The sequence below is a fragment of the Dermacentor andersoni genome, chromosome 5 (genome assembly GCF_023375885.2).
Source record: "Dermacentor andersoni chromosome 5, qqDerAnde1_hic_scaffold, whole genome shotgun sequence".
In the NCBI taxonomy this organism is placed as follows: domain Eukaryota; kingdom Metazoa; phylum Arthropoda; class Arachnida; order Ixodida; family Ixodidae; genus Dermacentor; species Dermacentor andersoni.
Genome location: NC_092818.1, coordinates 44453080 through 44465106, shown reverse-complemented (window position 1 = coordinate 44465106; position 12027 = coordinate 44453080). Strand labels below are relative to the sequence as shown.

At 48.8% G+C, this 12027-nt stretch overlaps 1 protein-coding gene across 1 annotated transcript in view; it reads left to right on the top strand.

Annotated features, from left to right (window-relative positions):
• LOC126530024 (cytoplasmic dynein 2 intermediate chain 1) overlaps nucleotides 1-12027 on the top strand; it is an 82701-nt gene that overhangs the window by 8407 nt on the left and 62267 nt on the right. The gene's annotated exons all lie outside the window — the stretch shown is intronic.

The window sequence follows — 12027 nt, the reverse complement described above, 5'->3', positions numbered from 1 at the left end:
GCAGTGGGACGAGCTCTGCGAATCCATCGACGGACAAATGCGCAACGGCAAATCCTGGGGTATGCTGAAGCACCTTCTCGATGAAAGCGGCTCGAAGTCAAATCAAAGGCATACATTGGCCCGGGCCCTTCACGAAGCCACCAGGTCTAACACGGTCGATGAACTCGTCGCAAAACTCATACAGAAGTACCTGCCTGTCCGTCGCGATGGAGATCCGTCGACCCAACTCCCGGACTACCGAGGCCTTCCACGCCCCGAGCTGGATGAAGACTTCTCCATTGCCGAGGTCAGACAGGCCATCTTCGCGCTCAACCGCAAGTCTGCGCCGGGTCCGGACGGAGTCACCAACAGAATGCTGAGAAACCTCGACGACACGTCGATTGTCTTTCTGACCGACAAGATAAACGAGTCCTGGAAGAGCGGCATTGTACCTGCAGAATGGAAGACGGCCTGCACGGTGCTCATTCCCAAGCCCGGCAAGGCCCCGAACATCGAAAACTTGAGGCCGATTTCTCTGACCTCCTGCGTCGGCAAGGTCATGGAGCGCGTCGTCCTCAACAGGCTTAACGGGTACCTCGAAGACAACGAGGTTTACACGTACAACATGATCGGCTTCCCCGCCGGACTCTCAACGCAGGATGCCATGAAACTAATCAAGCATCAGATTGTGGATGGCCGTTCCAGAGACGTCAAGGCTCTGCTGGGTCTGGACCTCGAGAAGGCTTTCGACAACGTGCTCCACACCTTCATCGTCAAGACCATTTCAGACCTGGGTCTCGGTTCCAGATTCCACAACTACGTCAGCTCTTTTCTGACTGACAGGAAGGCCAAGCTTCGCATTGGAGACTTCCGCTCCGAAGATGTGCCCCTCGGAGGGCGGGGCACTCCTCAGGGCGCCGTCATCTCCCCAACATTGTTTAACATCTGTATGATTGGTCTTTCCGAGAGGTTGGCGCGCGTCGAGAACGTCAAGCACACCATTTACGCCGATGACATCACCATATGGTGCTCCCGCGGCTGCGAGGGCAGAGTCGAAGAAGCCATGCAGGAGGCGATTGACGTGATCGAGGAGTATCTCCGCCCCACCGGACTTCGATGCTCCCCCGCCCAGTCGGAGCTGCTACTTTACAGAAAAGAGAAGGGAGGCAGACCCAAAGATTGGAAGCCAGTCTCTGAAAGCAGCATCAGACTTCGCACTTGTGACGGGGGGGTGATACCCAGGGTCGACGTTATTCGGGTCCTGGGCATGTTTGTCGAATACAACGGCGGAAACGGAACTGCTCTCCGCAAGATTATCGCAAAGACGGACAACGCTTTCCGCCTCGTTCGCAGAATCGCAAACCGGCATCGAGGCATGAAGGAAAGCAATCTTCTCAGGCTGATCAATGCCTTCGTACTCTGCCACCTCACGTACACGATTTCTATGCACAACTGGCTCAGAGCGGAGCGAGACAAGCTCAACGTTCTTATCCGCAAAATAGTCAAGAGGGCTCTCGGGCTACCCATCAGGACCCATACCGAGGATCTCTTGAAGCTGGGGGTACATAACACCGCCGAGGAGATTGCCGAAGCCCAAGAACGCGCGCAACTCACTCGCCTGGGCACCACAGCAGCAGGTAAACGCATCCTCGAAGAGCTGGGTTACCACCCTGCGGGATTCCCGATGGTCAGTACCCCGATCCCTAGGTGCATTCGAGACAAGTTCGAAGTCGCCCCTGTGCCCCGAAACGTCCATCCCGTCCACAACGAGGGCAGACGCAAGGCCAGAGCAGCCGCCATCCTCAAACAGATCAAGCGACACGACATTAGCGCAAGCTTCGTCGACGCTGCGGATACAGTGACGGGAAGACCTTTGCCGTCGTTGTGGTCGATTCGGGCGGCAACATTTCCAATAGCGCCTCAATTCGCACTTCAGACCCCGGAGTCGCCGAGCAAGTCGCCATCGCCCTCGCCCTGCTAGACGGTCGTGGGTCCGAAATTTATAGTGATTCCAAAACGGCAGTTAGGGCTTTTCAAAAGGGTTGCAACGCCAAGGAAGCTGTTCGTCTTCTTAGCGGCTCGAGTCCACATGCTCTCACAAACCATTCAATTCACTGGTTTCCCGCTCACGTAGGATCGGTCGAGGGTGCTCCCCCGAACCTCAATGAGTCTGCCCACGAGGCTGCGCGTGACCTCACCGACCGCACTTCCTCTATAGACCGTTTTTTCGTAGGCGCCGCCATATTGTGAACGCAGTGGCGCCGCCTATGAGCAGCGCCATACTGGCTTGGGTGAAAGCGGTCTTTTGCATGGCAGGTATACGCTTGGCGGTAGGTTCTGGCGTTTGTTTTCGCGGTCGTGCGGTCTGTTTAGTATGACGTGCGTCTTCTACGTGGTAAACGGTTCTGTGAGACGTGCTGGAGGGGTTTAAGGCGTCATGGCCGTAATTTCTGCTGGCGTTGAGGTGTACAGAACACGCAGCGCGATGTGTGCTCGCATATTTGAGCCTACAATCAGCCTCGGAGATCAATTGTGTATTTCTAAATGTTCCAATCACTAATGTGACCTTATTGCAGTATTATCCTCTATTTCTAAGCTGCGGTTTAGGAGCCTTAAAACATACGCGACGATCGTAACAGCATGGGTACTGTTCTGCTACGAAAGGAGCTGTGCTGTTTGACAAGCGTTCAATCTATTCACTGCAGGTTACATTGCGTGACTACTTGGTTGGATGGGTGAGGTTTCCACCCATGAATAAAATAGTTTTTGCTAGTAATAGCAGCATACCTTACAGTATGAATTAAGCTTGTCCAACAAAGCGACCGTTTACGAACTGCGCGAGCGTCCTAAGCAGTAGTAGGTGCTGGATTACAGATATCTCTGTTCTATATAGCGCATGGTCCAAGCATACGGCATCAGCGGGTATATATTTACAAACGTTGTGCGGCGTTAGCCCGTTTTCTCGTGCTCTTTAGAGAAAGAGGATGATAACCGAAATTTTTTTTTTCGGTTGTGTTCGTTCAGTTCTCTACGACGCCCTCACACGTATTACGGAAATTTTGCGCTCAAAAATAGCCATCGCATTCTTTTTATGCGAACCGTCTGATATATTATGGCTGTATACAGGCCAAAAAGGCAATGCCAAAGCACACAGCTTCTATGTGTATCGTGCTGGCTCACCAACCGCAGTGGTCGCTGTGTTGAGAAGCGCCATGGGCCTCATGCAGCAAGGCTAGCGTAGACATATGGTAATTTCAAGCATACTAGACTTGAAATGCGTGAGAACGATGCCAGTGTATCACAAATATTTGATAGCGCCTGCCGCTCAGATGTTTCGTGGTCGCCTTAGGTTGGCCGTGCACGAGCATGCGCTCTTATGTTTTATGTTTTACTGCCTACGCCAATCGATCAGACAGTGAGCTGATTTACCATTTAATGTTGATAATACAGAGACACCGGTTTTCTTTGTTGAATTAAAATCTATATGAGCAAAATAGTAAACAACACATACACGCACCGCGACTGATAATGCTCGTACACCGCGGCTGATTAAGCGTGTCACATTTTTGCGCCCCCAAGACATATTTCTGCCTACAGTAGTTACCGATGCACCGAAAGGCTTCCCTGACGACCTTATATCAACGAACATGGCGTAAATTTCACAAAGTAAGATCTAAAACACCTCGAAATCGTTCCGCAGCACGCGACAGCAATACTTTCAAGCAGCGCCGCGCCGGATCGCCCAAGCCAGAGAGGAGGAAAGGCTCTCCGCGCGCCCTTTCCTCCTCGCCCGATGAAACGGTCTATAAGGAGCACTGACTCCCCTCCTCTCTACGGTCACAGGGACGCTCCCGCTACTCACAATGAGATTATTAAATATTTCTACATGTCCAGAAGGGTCTTTCCACCCCCTCACCCCAAGTTGAATAGGGCGCAAGCCGTTTCACTTAGGCTCCTACAGACCAGCACATATTCGTGTCTGTCCGCTCTCCACGAGGCTTACCCCGACGTGTATCGCGACGACGCCTGCCCGTCCTGCGGCCAGACCTCCACTCTACCTCACATGCTCTGGGAGTGCGGGTCGACATACCCCAAGTTCATCAAGGAGGAGTGGGACTCGCTTTTGCGTAGCCCCGCTCTAGAAAAGCAAATCCTGGCCGTCCGGCGTGCCCGCGACCGGGCCGGTTGGCTAGACCTGCCGGTCCCGACGTGGGACTAGCCGGGTGCGCGACGAGTTCGCGTCCTCGCCGGACCTACAATAAAGTTTATTCACTCACTCACTCACTCACTCACTCACTCACTCACTCACTCACTCACTCACTCACTCACTCACTCACTCACTCACTCACTCACTCACTCACTCACTCACTCACTCACTCACTCACTCACTCACTCACTCACTCACTCACTCACTCACTCACTCATTCACGTGACCTTATTGCAGTGTTATCCTCTAGTTCTAAGCTGTGATTTAGGAACAATAAAACATACGCGACGATCGTAACAGCGTGGGTACCGTTCTGCTACGATAGGAGCTGTCTGTTATACTTTGACAAGCGTTCAGACTGTTAGCTGCAGATTACATTGCCTGACTACTTGGTTCGGGGGGTGAGGTTTCCACCCATGAATAAAATAATCTTGGTTAGTACTAACAACATACATTACAGTGTGAACTATACTTCTACAGCAAAGCGACCGTTTACGAACTGCGCGAGCATGCTAAGCAGTGGTAGGTGCTGGATTACAGGTATCTTTACTCTATATAGCGCATGGTCCAAGCATGCGGCATCAACGTTCATAGATCTATAAATCTTGTGCGCTGGGACTATGCGGGGTCGTACAGGGGGGTTACCCGTTTTCTCTTTCTTTTTTGAGAAAGAGAATGATAACCAATGTTTCTTTTTTCGGTTGTGTTCGTTCCCTTTTCTACGACGCACTCACACGCATTACGGAAATTTTGACCTCAGAAATAGCCATCGCATTGTTTTTATTCGATCCCTCTCGGATATTATGGCTTTATAGTGCAAAGAGCCAATGCCGAAGCACATAGCTTATATAGGTATCATGCTGGTTCACCAACCGCAGTGGTCGCTGTGTTGAGCAACGCCATCAGCCTCATGCAGGAGGCTAGCGTAGACATATAGTTATTTTAAGTCTACTAGACTTGAAATGCGTGAGAACGATGCCGGTGTATCACAAATGTTTGATAGCGCCTGCCGCTTAAATGTTCCGTGGTTGCCTTAGGTTGGCCGTACACGAGCATGCGCCCTTATGTTTTAGACCCTGCGCCAAGCGATCAGATAGTGAGCAGATTTACCACTTCACGCTGGTAATACAGAGACGCCAGTTCTCTTCGTTGAATTAAAATCGATATACGCAAAATAGTTCACAACATATACACACACCGCGGCTGATAATGCGCGTCGCGTGTTTGCACGCCCAAGACATATTTCCGCGTGCTGTAGTTACCGATGCACTGAGAGGCTTCCCTGACGGCCTAATATGACCGGACATTGCGTAAATTTCACAAAGTACGATTCCAAACATCTCGAAATCGTTCCGCAGCACGCGACAGCAATATACTTTCAAGCAGCGCCGCGCCGGATCGCACCAGCCAGAGAGGAGGAAAGGCTCGCTGTGCACCGTTTCCTCCTCGCCCGATGAAAAGGTCTATACACACGCTCTGAACCACCCCCCGAGGCGGTGTGCGCGACAGCAGCCCACAGCAGTAGCATCAGCAGCAGTGGGAAAGTCAAAATCTTCGCTTTAAAAAGGAATGTATTATTGTGTGCTGAATGGCGAGAGCAAACCTCGGTCCATTGAGCACAGCAACCCAATGTTCCAACCAATACGCCACAATGTTTTCATTTTTTAAAATTTATTGTGATTAGACCACGATCGCAGGTACACTTATATCGTGTCGACTCTCACCCCCTGTGTAGGGTAGCAAACAGGGTGCTCTTCTGGTTGACCTCCTTGCCTTTCCTCTCCTTGTTCTCTCTCTCTCTCTCCCCGAGACGACCGATCGCCGCGTGTGTCGCATTGCGTAGCACGTGCAGGCACATGCACCCGAGCAGATGCGGCAGGGCCGCGGTTGGACTACTTATGAGGGAAATGATGTGGTTTGGGCGACGGCCCTGCACTCACATTACTATCACACAAACTAACGCAGGTTTCAGAATTCTTTGTGCATTTGAACAAAGCTTCACTGTATATGTAGAACCCAACAAGGTTCGTTGGATCAGCTGCAATTTTTATTCCATGGTAATGTAATTGGTTGGTTCATTCTTTGATTCATTGATATTAATCGATCGATCGATTGGGCTTAATATCCTTCGAGCAACACGTTGGATACGATGTACAGTCGGCGTCGTCCTTGTGTAGAGCGCTGGAACGGCGGCCTTCGGAGGCAGCCAGCGACGTCTAACAGTAGCTGCTGGGCGCGTTTGGGCCAAGCAACTACCGTTAGACGTCGCTGGCTGGCTCCTGAGCGCCCCGGAGGCCGCCGTTTCCGCGCTCTACACAAGGACGACGCCGACTGAATGACTCCCTATAGTGTATATAGAACAATACGAATAAACGGGGCAGGCGGGCACTGCAAAAAGGGAAGAAGAAGAAGTTGGAACAATGAGTAGCTCTTTGTCTGGTTTCTTCGCGTCTCGTTAGTTTTACACATATTGGTGCCGAAAACGTCCGTGCGGACTCGTTACCTTCATCGCACGTCTCCAAGGGTCTTCTACTCCACCGCTTCACGCTGCGAGCGACGAGGAATGACTGGATAACGCGTCGTTCATGATCGGCGGGGAGACCAGACATCTATCAAGAGCTAATCGGATGGATCGCCTCAAGACTAAGCGGTCGGCTCGACGAGCACAGAATACGAAGATTCTGCAGGAAGCACAGTTGCTACTTACAGATCCTACCGTGGACAAGCACAAGCTTTCAGGTATTTCTGACCGTCTATCTGCTAGCAACAACGAGCTCTCGAAACTTAACGATGCACTCGAAGAGCGCATTGCCGACGATGGGCTCGAAGCAGAATACGTAACTGCTGCACAATATAACGATCAAGCTATCAGCATGCTTGCCGAGATTCGGTGCAAGATCGACGCTTTGGGACGCGTGGACTGTACAGCGGAGTCTGCTCCTCAGACTGCAACCCCGACAGTTCCTGATGCTATGCCCAGAATTGGCCCAACGCTACCGAATCTTGATATGCCGACATTTAAAGGCGACATTCAAAATAGGCACCTTTCTGGGAGCAGTTCGAGCTGACTGTTCATCTCAACAACGCTATATCGACAACGACGAAGTTTTTCTATTTACGGCATTATCTTGCCGGGGAAGCGGCAGCGGCCATTGCCGGCTTACCTATTCTGAAGCTTGCTACTCAGATGCCGTAGCACTTCTCAAAGAACGTTTTGGTGATCGTCAAAGGATAGTGCAGCACCATCTGACAGCGCTTCACCATCTACCTCGTGTAAGGTCCGGAAGCGGCGTACGCGGCCTCAGGCAGCTGTATGATGCCGCGCAACTAAATATGCCCTGTCTAACTGCACTAGACGTACCCACTCTCAGTTTCTCTGCAATGCTGATAGATATTCTACAGAAGGCGTTGCCATACGAGATCGTTCTTGCATGTACGCGAGGAAGGCGGAGTCAGACTTTACGTCAACATGGGCCTGATACGAACCTCTCGGAGCCAGCACTGGTAGATGCAACATCGAAAGCGAAGTTAAAATAGCTGCTCATGTTCACACGTATTGGGTTAGAAAGCCGAGAGCAGTGCAACACATCGTCTCAATGATCTGTAGATAACCGTGCTGAGAGAACTCGAGGGAGCAGCACCGCTTCCATACTGCGCAGTGCATCATTCAGCTGGAGCGAGTGTTTCTTCTGTCGATCTAAGAAGCACGGTACACGCGCTTGCGACGCCAACCTATCTCTTGTTTCCAAAAAAGAGAAGCTAGCTAAGGATAACCGCTGTTATAGAGGTACATCACAAGGTCACCAGGCACGGTCTTGCCATGTCACACTCACGTGCTCAGCGTGTCACGGAAGACACGCCTCGAGTATGTGTGACCCGAACTACAAAAAGAAAGATACTACAGCGGAAACTTCGAGACCAGCGGTGGCTTCAGGTAGCACAGCAGGGATAGTCTCGTCGCAATCAGTAGTGGTTTGTGACGGAGATTCCACAAACGCTTGCGCAAAGACGGACAGAGAAGTGTACCTACAGACTTTTCGCGCTTTTTTCGTTAAAAATAACAGGCCCAGATACATCAGAGGGATTATGGATGGAGGCAGTCAGAGATCATTTATCACAAGATATGGCTGTAAAACTACAACGCAGGTACTGGGAGAAACCAGAATTTCATTCAACACGTTTGGCAATGCACCCCCAAGTTCTGCTGAAATACGAAAGGTTGGTGAAGTACCACTGCGTAGTAAGCACTGTTCCGATATCCATAATGTTCGAGTAATTATAGTTCCAGTTATCTGTCACGACATTGCTGCGCCGACAGCTGATAACAACTTCCTTCGGAAGCTGCGATGTGAGGGCAAATTTCTTGCTGACGACAGGAATTTTCTAGAAGCGGATACTGAGAACGGCTTCATCTTTCTTTCTTTCTTTATTGATACTGTCAGCCCTTTCTTTAGGGCCATTACAGGAGTGTAGAAAAAATAATAAAACAAGCAATGTCAACACATCTGATTCAGGCAGGGCGTACAATACATCTGAATACAACGTACAAAAAACAAATTGCATTGCATATACATTGTAATAGAGCAAGCAGAAAAAACCAATCAGTGTAACTTGAGGCATGTAAAATAAGAACAACATACACAGATAATAACAAAATCATAAAATCAGATGATTCAGAAAGTCAGATAATTAACGCACCGCGCTCTCGGAATAAATAATGGCATGCAAATTACTCAGAAAACTCTTCAAAGAGGTAGACTGAACTACGAAATCGGGAAGCATGTTCCCCTCTTTTATCGTTCTGGGAAAGAAGCTATATTTAAATGTGTCATTACGGGTTACCGGAGGGGGAATATACATGCTGTGGCCATGTCTAGATGATTCATTAGTAGAAATTGCAAAATAGTTCGTCCTATTAATTTTTATTTCATTATGAATAATAAAGAACAGGAACTTCAGCCTATCATACTTAGTCCTTAATTCTAAATTGGGAATATTTGCAAGCTGACATAGTTTTGAAGGGGAGTGAAGTCGACCATATTTGTTGAAGATGAATCGAGAAGCTAACCTCTGGATCCTTTCCAGTTTCTTACGGTTTTTCTCTGTATAAGGATCCCACACAATTTTCGCGTACTCAATGATTGGTCTGACCAGTGTTCTATAGGCCAAGTTTTTAACTTCAGAGGTTGCTGTGTGTAAATTTTGTCTTAGGCTCCAAAGCGCATTATTCGACTTCTTACTTACTTCCTCTACATGCCTATTCCAGCTTAAGTCACTTCTAAATAATAAACCCAAATATTTGTGCTCCTCTACCTTTTTAAGCTTGTTACCATGTATACTATAAGAAAATTGCAGGATCTTCTTTTTTCTTGTAATAGACATGCTTACTGATTTAGTTGGATTTATAACCATTTGCCAGTCAGAACGCCATTTCATAATGTTATCAAGGTTGCATTGCAATTTAATTTAGTCTCTGGAAGATTCTATATTATTATAAACAACACAGTCGTCAGCGAATAGTCATATAGGAACAGAAATGTGGTGTGTCATGTCATTAATGAAAATAAGAAATAGAAGAGATCCTACGACACTTCCCTGAGGTACTCCAGATAACACCGGTTGATGACTGGACCTATGCGCGTTTACTTGAACGTATTGCTGACGGCACTGTAATTACGATGTAAACCACTTTGTGAGGTTAGGATTCTTAAACACAGTATTAATGTCGAACAAAAGTTTGGAGTGGGAAACTTTATCGAATGCTTTGGCAAAATCCAAATAAATGAGGTCCATCTGTCCACGGGAATTTATCGTTTGTGAAGTGTCATCTTGTTGACTGGAGCTGACCATCTTTGGGAAATCATGACGGGAGAAGTGTCAAGGAGCATAGAAATTCCAGGACTGGTCGCAATCAACACGGCATTCGGATGGACACTGCAAGGACCGAGTCGCCAAAAAGCCTTTCTTGGCTGCGACGCTAACGTTATGGTCTGCGTTCTGCGAGTGGAAACGATTACTGACGATTGCACAACCTCGCAGATTCTACAGTCGTCCTGGCAGCTCGAAGCAATGGGCATCACAGATTCTGGCAAACCTCCCTCTCCTGAGTCAAATGCACGGTTCAGAGGAACAATTCGCAAGAAAAATGGCAGATACACGTGGCGCTGCCTTGGAAAGAAGATCAGAAACAGCTACTTGGAAGCAACGGTGATACAGCGCTCGCACGTCTATAAGAACTGGCAAAGAGGCTATCAATGAATGAAGGATTATTGGAGCGATACAACGCAGTCATCCGACAATACCTGGAGCTGGGACACGCTGAAGTGGTACCTAAGAGTTGATCTAAGAGTTGATCTAAGAGTACCTAAGAGTTGAAGAGTTCATATTGATCGGGCCACCTATTATATGCCACATCGGGAAGTTATACGAGAGGAATCGTTGACCACCAAACTCCTGGTCGTGTTCGACGCATTGTCACACGCTCCAGGCTTTCCATCACTCAACGACTACCTGGATAAAGGGCTGAACCTCAACCCAGAGTTACTACAAGTACTGCTTCGCTTTCGGTGGTTTCCGGTCGCCATCAACTCGGATATCAAGAAGGCATTCTTACAAATTGAGATACAGGAGACCGACCGAGATGCATTCCGGCTTCTCTGGTTTGATGCCATTCCAGTCACCCAAAACAGTAACATTGCCGAGTGGCGTATGACCCGGGTACCACTGGATCAACATCAAGCCCTTTCTTGCTCATGGCAACTATTCATCACCACTTGGACAACACTTGGGAGGACAAAGCACTTGCTTCTTTTTCGAAGAAGTCCTTTTATGTAGAGGGTTTACTGGTGGGTACAAAGACGTTCGAAGATGGTCTGAGCATCTATGAGCGATCGAAGGCAATTATGCGAGATGCTGGCATGAGTTTCAGATAATGGAAGACCAATAACCAGCAATTGCAGAACATTTTCGACAACCAGGAGGAGCAAGTGGAAGGTGCATCAAGGGAATCAACTGCAGTTTTGGGAATGCAATGGGATACCGAAACTGATTACTTCAAATTTTCTTCCAAACCTATAGCCCAATACTTAGCCTCAGCTCAGTCGGACACAAAACGTACACTTCTCAAGGCTGCTTCCCGAATTTTCGACCCTCTTGGTATTCTCTTGCCTTTCACCGTCACTGCAAAGATTTTGTTTCAACGCCTGTGGGTTTTAGGCCACTCTTTGGAGGGCCAGTTACCAGAGGAGATCAAGACGACACGGAGAGCATGGTGCGCAGACGTAATCCAGCTTGGCTTCATCAAGATTCCGCGCCGCGTGAGAGATGGGCTATATGGAGCGGTCGAGAAGGCAGAGCTGCATATATTCGTCGACGCCAGCCTGAAGGCTTATGGAGCATGTGCCTATTTGAGAGCAGTTGATGACAGTGGAAATTGAGCTACATCACTAATAGTAGCAAATTCTCAAGCAGCACCTACCAAGACTTTAACACTCCTGATGCTCGAGCTTATGGCCACGGTAGTAGGAGCCAGATTGTTAAAATACATCCACTCATTATGGGAGTCGACGCATTTTCCCTGTCTCATGTGGACAGACTATACGATCACACTGAGCCGGATCAGGGGTGACCATAACAGGTTGGGTCAATTTGTAAAGCATAGAGTGACTGAAATCGCAGGAGTTGTTGACCCACTGCTATGGCGTTACTGCCCAGAAGAAGACAACCCGTCAGATTTATTTAATAGGGGCGTATGTTTAAAGATTCTACGTACATGTCGCAGCTGGTGGAGGGGACCGGAATGGTTATGCCAGCCAAGATCTACCTGGCCTACAGACTCGGAC